The sequence below is a fragment of the Rattus norvegicus genome, chromosome 5, assembly GCF_036323735.1.
Source record: "Rattus norvegicus strain BN/NHsdMcwi chromosome 5, GRCr8, whole genome shotgun sequence".
Classification (NCBI taxonomy): Eukaryota; Metazoa; Chordata; class Mammalia; order Rodentia; family Muridae; genus Rattus; species Rattus norvegicus.
The window spans coordinates 96532204-96555738 of record NC_086023.1 but is presented as its reverse complement, the minus strand read 5'-3'; the positions used below and the strand labels follow the sequence as shown (position 1 = coordinate 96555738).

The 23535-nt window shown below is 36.0% G+C and overlaps 1 protein-coding gene across 44 annotated transcripts in view; it reads left to right on the top strand.

Annotated features, from left to right (window-relative positions):
* Ptprd (protein tyrosine phosphatase, receptor type, D) overlaps window positions 1–23535 on the top strand; it is a 2322278-nt gene that overhangs the window by 859760 nt on the left and 1438983 nt on the right. For all 44 annotated transcript variants that reach the window (XM_063288539.1, XM_063288540.1, XM_039111462.2 and 41 more), the window contains one exon: window positions 20219–20257. The gene's annotated coding sequence lies outside the window, so the exon portion shown is untranslated. The remainder of the gene's footprint in view (window positions 1–20218; window positions 20258–23535) is intronic.

Below are 23535 nucleotides of genomic sequence, written 5' to 3'. Positions count from 1 at the left end.
TAAAGGCAACAGTCATCTCCTAGATTGGCCTGGTATCGTTCTGCCTGAAGGGTATTTTTGCAAGTGAGTAGGAAACCCTCAAAATATAATGGAAACACTGACAGACATTTAACTAGACCAGCTCTGGTAGGTCCAGTCATAATTCACTTCATAATACAAATTGATATGTTGTCCAGAGGGGTCCCTGCACTAGTGTTATTGAGTGTCTTTTAAGAAGTTCTGGTTCCAGGCTATGGAGCCACAAAATGAACCTAAATGATTCTTTGCAGATATATTTGAAGTTGGGCCCTCAATTACACTGGGGATGTCCTTAAGGCAGGCAACATGGAAATGTCCTTTACAAAACCAACTAAAGTGAAAGGAGCAAATGGAATGAAACAAAGTTTGTTGTATTAAAAGTCAAATATTTCTTCCCACAAGGCTTACTTAGGTCTGAGCACCCAGAGGTGAAGGAGGCTGATCATTTTGATATAAGTGGGGTTAGCTGTTAAGTGGGCCATGAGGACAATCTCTGTTTGCAAAAACTCATGTGTGATGCTAGAGTTCAGCCACCCCAGTGACCTTGCTGCCCAGAGTGCCCCATGACTTTAAATACAATGCAAATGAATTCAGTCTGAGGGGGCCCTCACTGCCAAGCTCATCTAAGGCTTTGATCACTTGTTCCGAAAAGGTTATGCCAGGTCACACTTAATGGATCTTATAAACAGTGTAAAAGGATTTTTTCAAATGTCTTATGCAGCTAATAATTTGAGCGTAAAAATAACAGCTCTTTGTTCCACTTCTGTCCCCTTCCCCAAATGCAAGCTCTTGAGATGTCTTTATTGCAAATGTTTAGCAATAGTACGCTTCTCTCTTGGAGCTAGATTTCTACTAACTTTGTTCTTGGAATCTGTAGGTGTGGGTCTGCTGACTGTGAAGGCTTAACTGCATTCTTAAAGTTACACTGAATCCTCAAAGCACTACTTGCTACTGGGAGAAAATTAGGAGAAAAAGGAATTTAGTGTCAGCTTCTCGAGCATAAACTGTATGACCTTGAGTCCATTGTAACCTCTATAGGCTAAAATTTGCTCCTCCCTAAAACAAAGGTCAAAGCTATTTCTCATGTCCATTAATTTTGGTTCATGGTACCATTTAAGATTGCTAATGAGTTACTTAAATATTGAAGCCTGCATTAAGCCTTACAGAGAGCATAAATGGCAAGATTTTCTTCTCAATTATTTGTACTAATAGGGGCCAAAATGGCATGGATACTTTAAATTCATAGATAATCCCCAAATTTCAATTTAGCTGAGTATTCCAACCTTGTCCTCTGCCAAGCCATTTGCAAGGGATTCAAACAATTTGTAGACACTGACTTGTATAAATTTATCTACTTTATATTTTGTCCTCTTTTTACCGTGCATAACCACCTGGATACTCAATACATGAACTTCCCAAATTTGAAATAAGAAACAAAGCAATTGGCATTATATTTAAAACACAGTTGTGTTTAAAAATATTCTGCTACTCTCACTAGTATTGATATTTATTAAGGGCCAATTCCATGTCAGGCACTCTGCAAATCACAAACATTGTGCAGTGGACATAGTTTCTCAGGCTCGCTGTCCCATAGTCCCTTACTGAAAAGTTTGTAGGACAGCAATGCATAGAGATGTGGTGAGGTGGGGACATTTGAGAGCAGCATGTAGAGAAGAGCAGTGTGCTCTTTCTGAGGCCTCCCAAGATGTGAGTCTCAAGACTAGCATTCTATGATGTTTCCTTCCATTGTTTGCCTAAACTTCCATGTGGTTTTCTGTTGTTCATATGATTATTTATAAAAAGAGCATTAGACTAAGCCCAGTTGGAATGATCACACCTCCCTTCAGTTTGACCCACACTCTACTTTAGTATGCCCCCCCCCATTCAGTGTGATACTACCCCCACTCAGGTGATCATCTTGGTGGACGTTCTTATTTACAAATAAGTTAGGACTTAAAACGTATAGCTGTATGTGAGTGGTACAATCTATTCTACAGCACATCATTATTGTTTGTATATTACTCATGAGAAAACTAATATTTTGGGGGTGAATTAATTCACCTAAAGTCAAAAACACAATTAAGATACACTGGGCATCAATGTTTCATATCTACAAAGTAAGTTACTCCATTCGTTGTTTAGTGAATTACGTGCACACTACAAAACAAGCACATAAACAAAACCAGAAAACCCCAGACCATGAGGTATCAGGCTACTAAGCCTTGGAACATTGAGCAAAATTTATTAAGTAAATTTAATGATGTATCATATTCAACCACACTGACTGACATCTGAAGTTCAAGGCAGGCACCAAAACTCATTGAAATAACCAGAACTAAGTCCATATATATTTGTATAAATGTGGGCAAAATTAAAAATTCGAGAGAGAAAACAAAGAGATGGTAATATTATGCAATAAAGGATGAAGGGTAGGCCAAAGGTCACATGGAATAATATAGCATTAGTCTGTGGGTGTGGGGGAGGCAAGAAGCAGAGAGCAGAAGTGCTAGTTGGGAATAAAGAGAACCATAAATCATACTTTGTTCAAAAGTTTCATGATGACATCTAACATTATAAGCAAATTTTAAAAATATAAACATTTTTTAAAATTGTACAAAGTCTGCCATGAATTTGAAGTTACTAATAAGAGAAACTAATCTGAACCTCAAATCACCTCGGTAACAACATAAATTGATATGTGATTGTTATTACACACACACACACACACACACACACACACACACACACACACTCCAATTATGGAGTATCTCTGTGAAGAGGTTTTTGTTGTTTTTGTTGTTATTTTTTTAGTTCGGTGATTTTCTACTAACTAATGTAAATTTAGTAACAGCTCTGTGGAACTTTCTCTTGGTTGACTTACTGTGCCACTATAAGTGTGTTTTATATTTTTAGTTAAGAACCAATAAGTCTACTGTGTTGAGAAAGGGACAGAAATCCAAACTCAGAAGTCAAGTGATAACTGAACAGGAACCTCACTCACATGTAGGTTTACCATGATTCCAAGTGCCCACTTTCTAAAGCTATTACCACAGTTCTTAACCTTCCTTCAGGTGGGCTGATGGTGAAAATGACTGCCTACTCATCATACACGCTCTGTCCTGAGAACGTCTACTCACTATCCTGCATCAATGTGGGGTAGAGCGGAACCTGGGATTTTAGAAGGAACAAGTGGAACATGTGTTTAAGAGATAGAACTCACTGGGACAATTCCTGGGTTTCCTGAGTCGGAAGTGTTCTGAGCAGCTGCTCACAAGTGATCTTTGTTTCCTAATGGTTCTCCTCATCTCAAGATTTCTGCTGAATGTTCAAAAACGTTCCAAACTCAAGCATCCTGATACTTTTCTAGTTAACACTGTATTTGATAAACCTATGTGCTTCAAATATCAATGTCGGGGAAAATCTTGAGGCCTCAGGGTGCACAGTTTATTGAGAATCTATATTGTTTTATGTTTCGAGTTTACAACACTTTGCTAAGGTTGTCTACAGTAATTGCAGTAGAATCTTTGAGAAAAGAGAGAGTACATAGAAAGGAGAGCTGGGACGTGGGTTTCCTTAGCAGAGTTGTGGTAGATGATGATTTGTGCATGTCTGACCCGCGGGACTCTATTAGATTCGTTTTAATGAATCTATAGAATAGAAGCTTAATCTCATTATTTGCAACTATATTTTAATTTGCTGCTGATGAAGAAAAGCAAAAAAAAAGTGCCATTTTCTGTTATACTGTGATTGTCATTCACGTTTCCTTTGGAGCATTCCAATGATAGGTACAAGAGTACATAATTGGAGGAATAAAATCTCTCTTCTCAATACTTATCACTTCTGATTCATTTAGGGTATGCCTGGGGGAAAGGCATAAAGGATATGGCGTGTTAGTAAAAGTTTGTATTAACAGCAGTTGGTAAACAAGGATGTTGTTGCTGAATCGAGATTATACTTTAATCATATAAAACTCTTTTTGCCAATTAAAATTCTCATTTCTAAATTTGCAGAGATATTTACTATAAAGTTCTGTATAAGTAGTTTCGCATGCATGAGTTACCATAGGAGCACAATTTATTATTTCCTGTTGACAGTGAGACATATTTGCCTCTCTCGTGAAGTTCTCTTAGCTCTTCCAAATGCCAATTTAATGCAACTTCTTTATATTCTCTTTATTTCTTCAGTGGACATAGGGGAACAGAGGCAGTAAACAGCAAACATCGAGCGGTTCGGAGAGCTACACTTCGGGCTGTTGCCTTATAAAGTTTTCAGATGAATGCCAGAGTCTTGATGCATGTTCCTTCTTGGAGCCTCCATTGCTTAAAACAATTTAGAAAACAAAGAAATGATTTATTAAAAAGCTAGACCTTCTCTACCACCCCTGGCATGTGTATACTCTAGATTCTATGCAGTCTATTGCTTTGTTATGGATTCATAGAGGAATCAAGACTATTAAACAATGATTGATCTGATAATAACATCTGATAATGACATCCAGTGTTGGATTATATTATAGTCACTGCTCTCAGAGTTTAAGGGATCAATAAATAATACCATGTTCTTCCCTTCCTGAGTTTGGAATCAATTCAGAATTAAGAGCCAGCAGGCAGACAAATGGAGGTCAAATAGCCTGTTTTATTATAAAGATTATTGAAAAATACAGATTCAGAGGTGTGGGCACCATGACTTAATGCACCATCAGTGAGGTAAGCAAAGTGTCCAGCCTAGTCATCAATGTAGCTGGACAGCCAATTTCTGTCTAGCAGAATTGAGTTTGTCCCTTTATACCTCAAATGGCATCAGTGATACTGACAGAGAGAAAGAGGACTGGAAGGCACAGAGAGGCAGGAGGCAGGAGCCAGAGGATTGAAGCTGAACAAACTCAGTCGTTTTGCCAGTTTTTGGCTTGGAGATGCAGGAGAAAATCCAGAAATGTTGCTCTATCAGAAAGTAAGTAAGTAAATAAATTACACTTGATCTTAGCCAAAAGGCCGAGAAGCGATAGTAAGTAAGTAAATAAATTAAATACATACATACATACACACATACATATATACATACATACACCCACATATACAAACATACATACATACATACACCCACATATACATATATACATACACACATACATACACACATGTACATTCATACATACATGCATACATACACATTTATACATACACATACTTACATACACACACACACACACACACACACACACACACACACACACACACACACATGAGGGATCATAAAAATGATACTGCCCTCTAGCTTCAGGCTAGAATTTACTTAGCCTGTTAGAACTCAGCACCTTTTGTCTGTCTGAAGTTATGTTGTCCATGTTGTCAAATATAATTTAAAATATTCTGCATAAATATGGTTCTCATATAAAAATTCTCAAATATGGATGAGAAAATTTTATTAAGACCCTCACATTAATTCACCTTCCCATATAAAAGTTCTATTAATCCTAATGTCAAAATTTCTAACTTAATTTCCAAGGATTCTGTAACCAAAAATTAGTGTATTTTTGTTTAGCTGTCAAGCCAAGTATCTACACTACTTACTGAGCAGAGGAGTGAGTGAGGAGTCGTCTCAGTGACAGGTTTCTAAGTCTTACAGCATGTCTTAATGCTGCTGAGTTAAACACCACCCTGATTCCTATTGTAGTTTCCTTATTTACACACACACACACACACACACACACACACACACACACACACACACGCACACACACACCCTTACCTCATTTACCATACAGTCCTGAAATACAGTGAAGCCCATGCAGTGAACAGCTTGTTTCTACTCTGGATTTTTATTGTCTTACTTCTAGGTGTCTACAGTAATACTTACTGTTATAGTTCACTGACTGAACACAACGCAGTTCACTGCAATCCTTTATGGAGCTTTGTCTTTTTAAAATTAATTTTTAGTAGTTATGGTGATGCCAACATGAATAGTTATACACTTAAGAATGTACAGCTCTCACACTTTAAAATTATAATACAATCTATTGTTTGAGAAATTCAGCTAGATTTGGGATGTTATAAGTCCTCTAAATGGACTTTTATGGACTATTGCTTTTGTATTAGCGTCTCACAATTTTTAAAGATTTTACTAGTATTTTATTTTAAATTATGTGTATGGGGCAGGCATACCCAAATGCAATTATGTTGTTCATGGAGGCTACAGGTGTCTGAAAACCCTGGCTCTGGGGCTGTAGGTGGTTTTGAACTGCAAAGTGTATATGCTTGGAACTAAATTCATGTCTCCCGACACAATTAAAGCTCGCCATTCTTAAGCAGTGTTTCTAGGCCCTAGCTTGGTTTTCTTTTCTTTTTTTCTCCAAGACAACAGAGTTTCTATTCATAATTCTGGCTGTACTGGAATTTGCTCTGTAGACCAGGCTGGCCTCCAACTCACAGAGCTCTGCCTGCCTGCCTCTGCCTCACAAGTCCTGGGTTGTATAGCACACTACCAGCAGGCTATGTCCCAGTGTTTAAAGAAAAATGTTAATGGTGTGCTTATATTTATTACCACACGATCTTCACAAACCCAAGTTTAGAAAACACAGCAAACCTATGTGCCCCATCAGTGAAGTGTAGAACCAGCCATGAAAGGAAATATTCCATGGTAGCCTGCCTTGCTAAGATTCCAGGCAGTACACGATAGTCTCTGAACTATAGTTGGGAACACAGGCAACAGTTCTTTATCACTATCAAGCAGGGCTTTTCCTTTTTCTTTTTTTTTTTTTCTCTTTCTACTGATTAGAGGAAATGAACATGTACATTTGCTCTGATCTCAAAGACAATTTTTTTAAACATTTTGCTAACTTTAAAAAGACATGAAACAATAAGGTACTGTAATAGGCTTAATCAGGTCTGTTTCCCTTTCATGTGTTATGTTCAGCATCTTTAAATTCTAGTCCCAGAACTGGGCTGAACAGGCATCTTATTGCACAGCATGAACCAATGCGTAGGTATATTAAGTTCTGTGTTGTACTGGCTGCACTCACTAACCCTAAACCTAGAGGTGGATGAGACTAGACCGCCTACATTCTTATACATTTTCTTCTTGAAATCCTTATTTACTTGTTTAGAAAAATCATGAATCTGGACAGCACTGTTGATACTTTTGTATGTGAGGTCCCAGGTGGACTGTGAAATCTCAGAACATTCACTTCCTCTCTTCTGATACTCCTTCAGGGCCATCAGAATTGTCTTTACTTCCTGTTTCTGTGAGCAATAGATATGACCCCAATGTTCTCTTTCATCCTCTTATTCCCCTGTAGACTGCTAGAAGGCCGAAACTGAATGTTTAACAGTTTAACCTATTAGACTTCTCGAGCAGAAATAGAGAAACAAGACCATTTATTGGTCCTGACTGTTGTTTTCTTTTTTTCTCCCTGCTTGCTCTATGCTTCAGACATTTGTTTTGGCAGAATATTTCTTCTGATGTTTCTTCTGACAGTTAGAAGATAAATGTGTATTCCATCTGTCAAAAAAAAATCCATGACGTCTTGTCTGTCTTCACAGATGATGCCAATTTTCTTTCAAAGCTACAGGAACTTAGCATTCACGTGACTCAGACCTGTAGTCTTCATGTGGCCGTCTGTTAGATCCTGTTCAGTTGCTGTTTCTCCTGAGTTCTTCTTTTCTACTTTTCATTCAACATCTCAGTGTTTCTCATGGCTGATTTCAGCCTCCGATGAATTACCACAACTCAGAAAGTGGCAATTTATGATGCTCAGCTTATGACATTTTCACAAATTCTTGCTTACCACCCAGTTCTGTCCTGAATCTGGAAGTTTCCTTTGCTCTGAGTTTTGAGGTATTTTTTCCAATGTGCTGATTCCGGTACTAACACTCCTGTGCCTGTCCTGGTCTCTCTACAATGTGTTCAACGTTTGAAATGTTGTCCTTTTTTCAGTTGAGCACAAATAATTTTATAGTCTGGTAACAATTCCTTTGGACTTCTGTTCTAAATCAATTAAAAGCACATTTGGCCTGGATATATTTGCTTTTTCAATTCCTGCATGCTAATTTACTCTTTAAGATCACAGCCTTGACTTAGAAGTCTTTGTCTTCTGATTCAATTCATCTTCCTTTCTTTTCATTCCTGTTCTCATTCTCATTCTGAAACCCACTTTGAATACGCTGTAGAGTTTCTGTTAGATCATCAGAGTGAACCTAATGTCTCATAATAAAGCATTTGTGCTTAAATCATTTTTTAGCCTTTCATAATCTATTGAGGTCTATTTTCAAAGATTACTTATTTTCTTTATGAGTACCTACATTTTGATTTATTTGTTCATTATCGAACAATAGAATACTACGGTTAAAAATATTCTTTTGATCTTTGATCCACAAGTATAAATACAATTTATCCTATGATGAAGTGGTGGGGGCTCAGTTGGACTGTCATATAATTCGTTAAAAATGTTGGCCTTTTTGCAGTTCCTCTCTTTGAATGCAGCTCAGCAGAATATAACCTGGGTGAGAGAGCATCCTAGCCTCTCTTCTTAGTTCTATGATAAAATATCCAGACAAAAACAACTTAAGGGAGAGCAGAGTTTATTTTAGCTTATAATACAAGTAAAGTCAAATCTATTGGGTAAGTTAATGTAGTAGGAGGTTGAAGTGCCCAGTGACATTAGCCAATGTCAGGAAACAGTGTGCAGTCAATGAACACGTGCTGCTCAGCTCCTTTTCTCTATTTATGCAGTCCAGGATCTAAGTCTGCCAATGGACATGCTTAGAACACGAAAAATGCCCCACCCCCTTTAACATAATGAATACAATCCTCTGCAGGCAAGACCAGAGGCCTTGAAGAGGCCCCTCTTCCACATGATGCTAGACGTTGTCAAGCTGACTAGCACCAACCGTCACAGGGAACCAAACATGGAACTGCCTCATCACAACCTACACAAAACTTTTGTATAGAGAAAAGCCAGGCATTGCAAATATTAATAAGCGGGAAGACCCTGTAGCCCCAGAGGGTATATAGTGAAGTTGAAACCAGAAATATGCTATGAATTATGAAAAATAACAACAGAAAGACTCTCTGTTGCTGGGATTAGAATCGTCCAAAATTTATTAAAGAAATGAGACATACTAAACTTTCCTTTTAAGAGTTGTAACCAAAATTATGTCAGCCCAGCCGGAGAGAGCACTCATTTGCCCCTACTTCCTGGGGAAAACTCGGTAAAGGACCTGGACCTGAACTACCCATCTTTCCTCCCTAGGTCAAGGCTTCAGCTTTGTCTTTGTACATTTCTTCCCATCCAGGTAGAATTCAATCCAGACATTACTCATGATGTTACTCAACCAAAACATTTTGGAAAGAAGTTGGTGTGAAAGAAATTGAACAGGATGATTTCTCCAGAGTTCTCATTTCATGTTCTCCATGATTTTGTGGCAGGAAGGACATTTTTCTTGCTCTATTCACCACTCCATCTAGAAGTGCAGTCCTCATTTTGCCTCTACAAACAACACAGAATATGAACTAAATCAGCCAGAAATACTTACTTCATTTTTCAAAAAAAGTTAATATTTAGATCTGTGTGTGGCATTTGAAGTAATTCTATCTTACCACACTGACATGAGAAGCACAAAGTTCAGCTTTTCCTAAAACAATGGCTCAAGAAAGTTCAACTGTGGTAGATTTTGTTGCTCTTAATGTGTCCAAAATTTGATATTAATTTATTTTCTTTGGGTTATTTATATACCTTTTATAAAAGTCAAATGCTTTTCCATGTTATAAGTACTTTATCAATCTACTTATCTTCAAATGTTTACATTTGTTTTATACAATTTCTTTTATTGACTTTACTTAGTTGATGGTCATAGAAATGTAATTCAAGAAAATGTCTTTTATTGATCTCTTATATAAATAACATGCCAATGCTTTTGAATTAAGGTTCAGGTGATATCATAGAGAGACTATATGATTAGTTCAAATGTGATGCAATTTATTATATGATGGAAAGCTATTTGTTAACTGCTGAATAATTGAGAAACACACAAAACCTGTTAACTTAATTCTCATTGATAACATGGAATTCACAAGGGAGACTCAAAACTCTGAGCACTCAGGTGCTGCTGGAGTTAGTTCAACTCTGATGAAGATGTTCTAGTAACAATGTAGGAGTGATTCAACAGTGAGAGATTTTTTGTTATCAGACAGAAATTAGGAAGTGATCCAGAGGTCAAACTATAATAATAATAATAATAATAATAATAATAATAATAATCAATGGTCTCATAGAACTGTTTTAATTCCTTCTGTGGACAGACCCTTTATGACTTATTGATGTTGCCAGTAGGCCCTGGCTCTTAAATATCTTTCCATTTCACAGAAAACCAAGGCTCCAATATATGAACCTATAGGGAACAAACAATATCCAAACCATGACACCTAGTTAGAAAAATGTAATTTTTAATCCCTTCTAATTTATTTACTTTCTCTTTTCTTCTAATGTTGGTATTTACACAGGGTCAGTTGTCAATATATTTCCATGATAGTCACAATTATTTTTTCTGTTACTCAATATGATTGTGTTCTTTCTGCAATGAATTGTTTTCTTTCCCTGTTTTGTTCTGTAATTCCATGTTACTTTTTGGATTATTTCATCTAGTTTGTGAAAAATGTCATTGGAACTTTGTGGAGATTGAATTGAAACTTTAGACTGCTTTTGCTAACATAACCATTTTCAGGAAATTAGTGTAGAAAAGAGGTTGTTTGGAGATGAATGAATTGAACAGGAAATTGGGGGATGGAAAAGATGATGGGGAAGAAGAATAAATCAAAACTAATACGTTTGAAATTTTTATAAAATAAATAAAGGATTTAATATAAAAGGATTAGCATTTTCAAGATCTTCAGTTACAGGACTTATCTAGAATCAAATATTTGTAAAAAACAAATGAAGTATTATGCATGTTGCAAGTCCTCTATTGGAGAGCTGAAGAGGCTTCAAGCAAAGACAGCTTTAACTGATAAATGTCAGACTAAGCTCCCACCCTTTAAACTCAAAATAAAATCACTCTACGGATTTCAAAGTGGGGCCACACTACTCTAAAACTTGGCTCTTTTCAAATTGCTGTGTGTCCCTGTGTAGATTCCTGTCCTGTTCTATGAACCACTTTGTCCAAAAGGCAAGAACAGATACCCCCTTGAATTACCTGTCTCATTACACTTAGTAGAACAACTTACTCCCCAAGGGGAATGAGAAAAAGAAACAGAAAACCCCTTTGTTTGACGTAGAAGGGAAGCGGTTAGCATTGTATAATTCGTCCAACTGTTTGAGAGAGTTAGATATTTCATTAACGGGAAACTGCAGCTTCCTGTTTAGGAATCCAATGGGTACCATGCTTTAATCCAGCACATTGAACTCTAATAAAGGTGTCTCTAAGTCTCTTCAAGGGAATCCTAAGTGCTATATTACATACTTGGTATCCTGATGATTGTGCTGTTTTGACCCATTGTGTAACCTTTAGAATGAAGGACATAGTCAGAGGAGTGGCTCACCCATGTGCAAGCCTTGAACTTATAGTTTGTCCCACCTCCTGCCCTGCCATTGTTTAAAGGTTCACACCTCTGGGTGTGAGCAAGCAGACTCCAGCTTCTGCCACCAAGCCTTAAACTGATCTTGGCACTGAGCCTTCTTCGCCTTGATGAATTGTACTCTCAAACTGTTAGCCAGCGTAAAACTCTGCTGCCACACATTGCTTCTGGCCAAGTATTCATAGTAGTGAGAGAAATAGCTATTGTTCTCTGCAAACTTCATTGCAACCCTCTTGGGGAGCCCCCCCATCTCTGTATTTCATCAGTGACAGATACTGTACAATGTTGCCTCCCTTCCTCTTTTACATTAGAGTACATGAGGAAAGTTCATTACATCCTGATTGAAAGCAGAGGCTCTGGGTTTAAATCTTCATGTTGTCACGTGTTGTCTATGTGACTATGAATAAATTGTTCAACCACACTCTGCTTTATTTAGGGTCCTTTCTGTAAAAGGGCAGTGGCAAGAACAGTGTGAAATAAAATTTTACAACAGAATGGGCTCTGTTACATAGCTTTACTCAGTGAAGTCAGATAATAGAGAAAGGAAGCCACAATATTTGATTTAGTGCAATTATCATTACACCTGGTTTACTAAGTGACATTTTCACTTGATAATAAGACAATCAGTAATAATACTTTGATGCCTTAGAAGTAGAATTGTATTGCCTGCTACTCAACATCTTACTACTCCAAACCCCTTAATTCCCAAGTGGACCCATGGCAGGGCAGAGAACATGGCAAACAAATGGCATTTTTTTCTTTTACTTCATTATTGGTCTGAAGACTTTTTATGTTGTTTTATTTTCAAAATCTACAAACCAAACCAAAGCAAAAACAAACCAAACAAACAAAAGCTCACATGAATCCAATGTTTAGCTGTCTCGAAAGCAGGATTTAAATAAAACATTTTCTCCTTAGGAGTCACTCAAGAGAACATCATCTTTTGCAGCAATTTCAATGTTTCCTCACCTACTATAACTGTTACCATGAATGTCACCTCACTTAGACGTGATTGTACCTCCTTTAGGCATCTATGAATCACTTTGTTCAAGACCATGTCCAGGACTAGTTGTGAGCATCAAGAGCTTCAATGATTTTTTTTCTCCATGTATCTAGTTCTTCCAGACACCTTCATTCCTACTTTCTATAGAGATTTAAAAAAAACATTGAATTTTTAAGATCTTTCCCTACAGAAAGGTAAAATATTGCTTAGCCCTTCACCCAGTGAACATCTCAACTAAATACATAGAAACTAAATTCCTGTACGTTCTCGTCCTCATTCTTTTCCATATAACCCTAGAAGCAGGCACTGTTTCTTAACAGGTGCTAAGGGGACTCAGCACAGTGAAAATACACTCTGAAATCCACCAAAGTCGTTAGCAGCCTCAGGGTACAGTGTTAGACATGCAGCAGACAGAATTGCCTAGAGAAACATGGGCACAAAATCACAGTTACAGGGTTTTTAAGTGTTTCCCTCAAACAGAACTAAGCATGTAATAGAAAGAAGCGAGTAGAAGAGAGAACTAGTTATTTTTATAGCAATGAAACAAACCAGGGAGATGGAGATGTGGTCATTACACAGTTTATAGATCAGAGATCTTTGTCACAACAAAATGCTGTACAGGCTCGGTGCTCTGTCAGAGATTAAGCCAACAAAAATCAGTTTATCTTCATAATTAATAAACATTGAAAACCTGATTGTATCTCATGACAGTCAAATGGAGATGTGTGTATTTGTGCGTGTGTGCGTGTGCGTGTGCATGTGCGTGTGCGTGTGTGTGTGTGTGTGTGTGTGTGTGTGCGTGTGTGTGTGTATAGGGGAGGAGAGAAAGCAAATGTTTTACAGGATGACCCTGGTACACAAGATGACTATTAGACCTCCTGGATGACCTCAGAGTCTCTATGCCACCCTGGATGACTGGTGCTGGCTGACCATCAGTTCACAGGGTCCTGCCCTTCACTTCCCTGTGATGAAATAGCAAATGCAGCTTTTCCTGGTATCCTTCTAGTCCTATAAATCTTACGATGTCAGAATGAAGAGTTAGTTTTTAACACATGTTGGCCTTGGGAGACGTGTTTGGACATGTGCTCTTCCCTTATTTTCTACTTGGGAGCTTAGGTCCACCCTGATGCTGCGGATGCAATTAGAACTGTATGAAATGGAATATGAGGATGCATCAGAATCCTCGATTCATGAGAAGACTTCGCTGGCATGAGCCTGAGTCACGAAGATTAAAGACTGAGTGTATAGGCATGTATGTTACTGTAAGGAGAAAAACAGGCATCCAAGTGTAAACACAAAGAACAACACGTTAAAGACAAAGGTTTTTGTTATATATTAACATGAGAGAGAAAGTAGAAGCAGATTCCATGGTCTTGTAAGCCTGCATAATGTTAAAACTGTAATAGATAAAGGTTGGTCTTCTTATTTCATACAACTTCTACCTTCATTAGAGGTACCCATTCTTCATTCTGTCTCTGCACTCAAGCCTTGTTTCTCCCCTTTTCTTCGATTCATATGAATGAAGACATGAGAGGCTTTCATTTCCCTAGGTTGTTATTTATTTCCAGCAGACACCAAGCCTCTACTTTCAGGACTCTGCCCTGTCTCTTACCATTGGCCACAGTGAACCGTTGTCTTTCTCTTTGCATCTGTAGGGACCATACTGAAGTACATTGGGCCTGAGCTTTATATAATGAGCAGTGTGAAGACATAAACAAAAATCAATCTTCAATAAGGGTGGTGATGTTTTTCATTTTAGTCAGACATTCTTAGAATGTGGTAGAGCAGTTTGAAAAAACTGTAGTTACTCTGGTTCAATGGATCTTACTATCACCCATACAATAAGCTTAAAACTCAAGATCCTACAGAAACTCTGGTTTCTGTAATGATTTGTACTCCTCATCGTTTTAGTTATAGACAAAGAATGAAGCGGGGTAAAACTATCATATCCCAAATACAAAGATAACCACATTTGAGGGATATTTTTTAAAAATCAATAGTAAAAAGAAGCAAAGGGATTTTACAGGAGAGTGTAACTTACCTCCAGTTCTTCACACCATTTTTACCCATTTTTGAATCCTTGAAATTATTGTCAAATTCATCTCTATATGTTTGTCAAATTTTCACATTTATTCCCATCATAAATCTGAGGTCTGGTGTATGGCATGTTCTCCTGTTGTGGTATCCATGAAAATCCCTGTTGGGGTGGACATTTTTCCTAGGAAGAAGCTCCTGATTTTCCCGGAGAAAGCTGGGAATTTGTACTTGTAAGTTTACAGCCCATGCGTTTCTTTGTTCCTTAAAATTATTTGCTCTTGTGTTGCCAACAATCAATGAAACAATGGTACAGTCCCATTAACTTCAGACAAAAGCAACCTAGAAACAAAGGTGTAAATTGCTAGCGGAAAAATGTAATCGCTTCAAGATAATAGTTTCTATTGAACAAGGGGCCATAAAAGTTCCAAATTTCTGTGTATTTATCACCACCATACACAAATTATAAAGAGTGATTACTAAAGAAGAAAAATAAAGAGAACATCACAAGTAATAATAGAATATTGCAAGATTCAATGTGTAAAACCTTCGTAATTCATTTAATAAAGTTTATGTCTCTAGAAAAATGTGTAGTTTTTTAGATATTTGTATTTGTCAAATATGCTTGAAAATTTTGCAAAAATGACCAAATCCTGGGTTATATTGACTTCAATATAATTCAGAAAATTGGCAAGAGAGTGCTTACATAAAAATTCACATACAGTGAAAAGCTCTCCAGATATGGAAACATGTTAAAACACCAACCTGAAATTATTAGAGACACACAGTTAAATGCAATGATCTTGCACATAAAAACAATGTGAGAGGAAAAGCTGAGCTTCGGACACGGTGGGAGATGAGTGAGTGAGAGGCTCAATGTTAGCATGCATTTCCAGAGGCCGTAGAGAGCAGCATTCATTTAACCCAAACACAGAAAAAAAAAAGATCAATAGGCCCAGGCTGGCAGGAACAGACTGAAATATGTTTCTTTCTGTATTCTATCAGCTATATGTTCAAGGGAACTTGTGGAACTTGCTCTGACATTCTGTGAGTGCATGCAGGTCCGTAGCAGATTGTTTTGCTTCCTCTGTAAGACCTGTGTCTAATCCCAAGCACTGACAAAAATAATTATTTGAATAAACAGTAAAGGTGATAAAACTTGATTAAATCAACAGAAACTTAAGGAATTAGTATGAATTAGTAATTTCAGAACTGAACCAAAAATCTGTATATACCAAGAAGGAAAAATGTTCAGAAGTTGTTAGATCTTTCCCATGAAACTACTGATATTTTGAATCAAATAGATTTAATGAAAACACAATACTAACACTAAAAAATTGTGCATCTTTAAAAAGCCATATAGCAATTTAACTGATGCTTTCACAGATGTGAAACCTTTAAACATTAACCTCAGTAAATAGTAATAGAAAAATGTTGAAATACAGCTAGTTACAACTTGAGAAAATGCCAGACTTCATGTAATGATTTGCTATGAGATCAAATCAAGTTGCTGGTATGCTTTCATTGTATCCCATGTCTATAGTGCTGACAGTCCTGAGAGTGAAATAACAGAAAATACACATGCACTACTTAAATACATAACCTTTATTGCATACATGCAAACATACTTGTACATATACATATGTACATACATACATAAATGCATACATACATAATGGCATAATTTAAAGTTCTGTTATTTGAATGCCATAGGTAAAACTTTCATTATTCACATATAAAGGATATTATAGATGATAAATTAAAAATGATTGGAACATATTTTACATTTTAGCATATGGAGCTGTAGAGATGGCTCAATGGATAAGAGCTCTTGCTGCTTTTGTAGAAGACCTGAGTTTAGCTCCTATTATACACATGAGGATCCTCATCACTATCTATAACTCTTGGTCCAAGGGATTTGACAGCCTCCGAAAACATGCATACAGTTAAATATAGATAACTCTTAAAAAATAGAACATTAATGTATGACTTTATCATGGTCATTCAGTATGTGAACAATAGAAACTAATTGCATTTTACATATCAATGACAGAAAATAAAAATATCATGCCTGATATATAAATTATCTCACACAGGGACGAATACATTTAAAATTATAAAGCCTCTATATAGGACATTTTATTACATTACTAAGTTACACTGAGTGACCAAGAGTAAAAGGTAAGTCATGGAAAAGGAGAAAATACTTGCACTCATATGTCTGGCAAGAGCTTACTACTCCATGTATCTAAAGAATGCAAAACAATAATGATCAAAAAAAACTGAACCAAAGTGTGTTTGAACAAGCATTTTTGGACTCAAATGTGAATGACTATAAAAAATCATTCAAATAACTTTTCTTAAGAAAAATGTAAAATGGAAACAATAATGGACTGGGTATACACTAACATACATATATATGGAAGGATTTATGTGATTAGTAAAATAGTTCAATAATATGTATATATATATATTCTATATATATTTTACGTATAGTCTTTGTAAATAGAATGTACACATTTTTAAAAAGATACAAATGCTAGCCAAACTGTATGTTCAGCACTTACGAATTGGTGATGAAAAGTTTAAACATGCCAATTATTAAATTCTACTCATAAGCTTATACTCATGGGGACTGAAAAATTGAACATGTAGAAAACTTATTCATAGCTGCTGTATTCATAACACTTCCAAAGTAAAAACAACCAAATGCCATCTTCTATTGAATAAATAAAAGAATGTGCAGTAATATTCAGTGGAATATTACTTAACCATAAAAGAAACATAATTTCAGGGCATTCTATGGTTGAAAGGTTTTGCAAGTCTTGTGACAGGAGGAGAACCAGATAGAAAGGCTAGGTAATCTTAGATGCTGCAGTAGAGGGAAGGATAGGAGGGAATCCAATTCTAATCAGTGCATTTTCTTTTTAGGTTTGAGAAATATTGTGGAGTGTACAGTGATCCAAATATTTACAATATTGTGACCATACTACAATTAAGGTGTTTGTATACTGAAGTTCATAGTATATAAATTATACCACAATAAAAACATGTTCTTGATGAAAATTTTAAAAATGTTTGTTTTTATTAAATGGGAAAATATTACAGTCACATTTTGTGAGGTGGTATAAAACATGATTGTGACTCAGTGAGATGCATAGAGTTCTAGGAACAGAGCCCAGCATTCATGGACACCTTGTTTAGGAAGAACTATCAGTGTTACATTTTGGCTGAATTTTGTCAAGCCAAATTAAAAATAATCAATCTTAACCTCAACTCAAAGGTTTCAAAACAGCAATTTGTGGTAGTTTAAATTATGTATGAATTGGAAAAATTTCAAGATATCCTGTATTTCTTCTTTAGAAGAAAATAGGGAAGAATTTATGGGATTAGTAAAATGGCTCAATATTTTAAGTATGATGATGGTTAAGGGAACAAGCTATGATGTGTTGACACAAAAGTCAAAATACAAAACCAAAGCAGGCATCAATTTTAGAATATAGTTATATAAATAAGTGAGAAAAACAGAAACTAGGAAAAAAAGCTAAAACAATATTTTTCAATTAAATAAGTACTTGTGATTAAAAATATGTGAAACTGCTGTAATATTAAGGAAATGTAAACTAAAAATACTCATTCTACTGACGGCTAAAATCAAACACAAGAAGGTTTTCAAGGGCAACTCTCCACCACAGTGACCTCATTTGTTCGTGTCAGTGGAAGCATGTTGTCTTGTCTCATGCTTCTCCTCCTAGGTATGTCTAACAGAAATGCATAATAATAGCATGCTGCTCCAGAATAGTTTATAATAAAAACTGAAATGATCCATATTTTTACTAATAATTTTCAACCTATAAGTTGTTGATCATCACCCATAGAACTATCACAGGTTGATGAAACTGAAGAGCAATGGGACTCATGGGTCTCACAAGTAGGTTAAGGCAAAGAGAGTTAATATTGAATAAACACTTTAATTTCAATCATGCAGAGATCAAAACCAGGGCAACTGAGCTAAAGTTTATCCTGAAATCTATAAAAATAAACCAATTTATCATCTGTGGTATACTGAGTGTATGTATAGCTACACTCAGTGACATTATACATCATATTGTAAACTTTGCCATTTCCTGCAAAAGAATACTCTAATTGTCATAAAACTATGGTGGACATGTGCATCTAATGTAATTCTCTAAACCTGTCACATCTGTTGTAACTGGGTACTCTGGCCCAGAGCCAGTCACAGGCTTCAGTGTTGGTCCTTTCTAGGTCTTTTCAGAGGTGATCATGGATGCTCCCCTGGCAAATCAGAATTCACAAGAAATTAAGAAATTAAAATATGAGAACAAAGAGAAACCCACTGACATCCTTCACACCTTTAATGTTAAGCACAAGGACATGTACTGTCTATTTTATACCATTGTAACTAGACTGGAGTCTTTGTGGAGCACAGGCATAATGAAGGAGCCTACATATGAACAAGACAGTAGGCTTGGAAAGATGAATCAAGAGCCTCTCTCTGTCCTTTAGTTAGCTTTCATTATTGTAGTTATGCTGATAAAAAGGAAATAATCTCAAGTCACCTTTCTGGAGACAAGATGTAGACACATGTTTATCTGCACACATATACAACCAGACAATACAGTATTGACACCTGGTTACATATATTGTCCTCCATTCTCTTTTGCAGATATATTTTCTTAATATTCAAGCTCAAATTGATTTCCAAGGCAAAACGGAAAGGCTTCCATCAAATGTTTTAAAAATGAGCTCCCGTGTTTTGTAATAATAATGGTTGGAAGTTCAATATTTCTTCTCAAACACAGAGGCAGGGAGCCATATTTACAAAAGAGCTCTCTGTTTGCCTTTTCCTTCACACAAGACAACATTGATAAAACCTTTGCACCCACACCAGGTGCTTGGCCTTCTCTGGGGAATTTGTGCTGCCTGGATTCTGCCTTTGATTTGAACTTCAAACATCTTTGAAAAATAGAGGCTGATTTAAATACCATTTGGAAATTTAAAACCTTGTATTTTATTTTATTTTGTTATAATGCCTTCCATGTATTTACTTTGCGCAAATGAATCGGTGCTGTAACTGATTATCATCCTGTTGCCAGGAAGAGACTTTGGAAAGTGGAGCCTGGATGTGCTTCACAGTCAAAAATGTACATGTGTGTATTAAATACTGACAAATGTGTATTAAATACTGACAAACTTAAAATGAATTTAGTAACAATCTCACAATTTTTGAGAATTCAGTCATTTAGCGAATGTCTATGGTCAATTGAACAATTGAACCATCTCTTCCTTACATAGCCTTTCTATCTATCTATCTATCTATCTATCTATCTATCTATCTATCTATCTATCTATCTATCTATCTACATACACACACTGCTGACTAGAATGGGACAATATGAAGTTAATTAAATATGCTTTAATAGAAAACTTAGTTTTGTCTAGGAAATTATTGCCATAATTACTCTTAGTTTATAGTGTGTTTGCAAAAATGATAGAGAATTAAAACGTTGTGTTTTCTTTAAAAACGGACTGTTAAAACCCTTTTTTTGGCTCCTTTGTTTTGTCTTACATTAGGCTTGGACTTCTGGATCGTCTGGTGACTTCAACTGTCTGGTAAGTTTTTCTGTTTCATTACCACTGCTGATAATCATTTCTCTTTTTCTTTTCACTTAAGCTTCAATCATTTCAGAAAAAGTGTTTTCTAATTTTTTTTTAACTGAGGGTGAATTTAATAGGGTGAAAAATCAATTTCATATTCAGGGTGCAATGATGTTCTTAATCTTGATATTTGATATTTAACCTAGTGCTTTTGGAGAGCATACCTAAAAAGGGCAACAACAGAACCTACCATTGAGTCTTAGATTCAAGAGGTCTCTGCTAGTGACCAGTTATTATGTGTGATCAATTTGAAATCCTTAGATTGATCATATTAACGTAAAAAGATACAGCCCCAGAGAAGTTGAGACAATAACCAAACTTTAAAAATATTTTGCATATTATGGTTGAGCTATAAAAACACTGAATGCAATGAACTTTACTACACTGAAACTCTTAAAAACTTTCTAGTCTTTACCTATATCAGTAATGTGCAAACAAAAGTATTCCATTTAATCAAAAATGTAATTGTTACAACAGATATTTTTTATCTAGTTGGGTGGTGGTATGTACAGCAACGTTGTCCTTACTCCAGCCAGCCTTTTGAAATAATACTCACATTCAAATACACACTTAGAAAATGCCACTCTTTGAACTGATTCAATATTTTTCTATTATAAAATATTATACTCTTATAATTTATTAATCTGAAATCTCTATGGTTCAGATTCCTTTGTTCCCTGGGATCCCTCATTCTCCTCACATTTGCAGGGAAGCCCTTTGTAACATGGAACCAAGAGACAGGTACACTTTTATTAGGTTTCACGAACAAGTCCTGTTCTTCCAGAAGCAGAGCTTGGTGGGAACCTTACGCCAGTCTCTTTGCGATGGTCTCTTATTACTCACTGAGAATTGCTTTCATGTGTTCTAGAAGAATATTTGTCATGTGCTCACCTTGCCACGCCTTTTCTATGCTTTTACAAGTCTTGAAAGTCTACACAAACATCAAGATATCCTTGTTGTGCCCACACTACTCAATATTAAAGAAAGAGAATTACAGTGAACAGAGTACTTCAGCTTGGGTGAGATGGCATTTCTGAGAGCTTCTGGGTCAGACCTTCCCATGGGGAACAAACTATATTTGTTTCCTCCTCTCCTGCACCAGGGTACAACTATACCACAGGGATTAGTATCCTTCCTAAGAGAACCTGCATTGACCCATATCTGCCCAATCTATCTCCTGTCTCTGAGTCTCGTGAGATAAATGACCAAATATTCATTAATATCCTTTCTGCATTTCACTTTGTTCAGAGCAAATGTAAGCCATTCTTTGCTATCCACGATAGTTTAGCCAGTCAGTGTGCTAACTTTCACTGGTCAGAAGAATTTGTATGCCCTTTCAACAGGTTTAGGTAAGAAAATTGTGAAATCAAATATGAATAATGATATTTTGAGTTTCACTAGCAATATTTGTGATGAACATCAAGTTAATGACCAATTGTTTTTTAACCAATTTTCAATGGTCTGGTCCCAGTCACTCCTCAGAAAAGGAGGATGAAGTTTTAGCATATTCTACAAAACTATTTTTAACTTTATTGAGAGGTAGCTCCTTAAATACAGCTGAAAATTTGGCCTCTATTTATCACAAATAACAGAATCTTTGCCTGATTTTTCATCCTTTTGTTTTATTTTTCCTAAATAGTTTCTGAGCACTCTTTCTTCTGAATTCCACATCTTCATTTAAATAATGTAGAAGCTCTTAGAATGCTAGATCAACTGGAGGATTATTCTGGATCATCTTCTATCACCTCATTTGTCTTAATTAATCCTTCTTTAATGACACCAAGAATTTACAACAGTTCTAATTCACATGCCTTCTAACCATGGGTCCTGAAGGATTTCTCCAACAGTGTATTGTTTAATATAAAGTATTGCCTCTCTGATCTTGAAGTAATCTTCCTTCACTAAACCTTGAATGCTAGTCACATGATTCCATTCTTCTCTAACTGTGGTATTCTACTTCTATGTTCCAGCTCCATATCTACACACATACCCATGCCTACTTCTTATTAAGAGAAAATTCAAGTCCCATTTCTCCTGGATGACTTGAATATTGCAGTTCAATATTCTTTCTGATAATTTTTATTTTCAGGATCACAAAGTAAAGTATTTTATCTAGCAAAACTATCACTGCTTTAGAGTATTTGTATTGTATGAATGGTTTTTATTCAGCAAATCCACTAAGTGAGAAGTAAGTTAACCCTAACGGTTCATTTGCTAGACAGGACACATTGAAAACATTGCTCTGTACTTTGCAGCTTCTCAAAAATAATTTTTACAAATTAATTAGATTATTTACAGCTTTGCTTTATTTTAGAGATCAAGTTTCAAATTTAATTTGCATAAAGCTTGATTCAGTTCAGTTACAACTGGCAAAGCAAGCAGCAACACGGAGTTAGGCAAGATGGGCAGCATTAACTATAAAATGCAATCCACAGCAGTTCTAAGACACAAAAGATAATATGCAAACTAATAACACAAATTAGGTACATTAAAATAAACTCTGATCAGTTGCCATAGTTCTCAAACTAAAAAAAATAATAGGTGCTCTGGGACCAACCATTAGCAATAAAATTTCCTTTCAATATTCATTTATGTAAGGTAAGTTACTTAAAGCTTATGATTCACTGATTTTCTGTCTTTGTGGGTAGCCGTAGTGATTTGTTCCAATTCATCAATTTTATTTTCTGCACCTGGAGCCTGAACTTTTAAAGAGGTCAACATAATAACATGCACAGGGGTGTACAGATGAATTCAAATTTTTTAAGAAATCACTGGGAATAAGGCGTGCTTGAGAGACATTTCCCTCTACTCTAATTTTGACAGCATATCTTGTACTCTTTTAACAACAGGGAAAGAGGGAAGGTGTTCATTACTTGCTTTAGTCACAGAGTCGATGGATAATGATGTAAAGATTCAATCCTTTGCTCCAATTGCCATGAATATGAAGACATCTTTCCACCACGTTCTCAGTAAACCCAATCCAAAGAATGTGCCAGAAGCAGCTTTGGAATCTGAGCCGTAAGAAACCCAGAACATAAGTGGTTAAAATATTTCACCTACTGGGCTTTTACCATACTTAGAAATTAGGGCAACTTGTTTTAAATCCAAAAAGCATTACCATAACTATCCCAATTTTTGAAACATGAATGTATATGATATATATCAATCTCCTAATAAGTCAATTATAATCCATGGCAACATAATCCATTCACCATCAAATGTGGTAATTAATA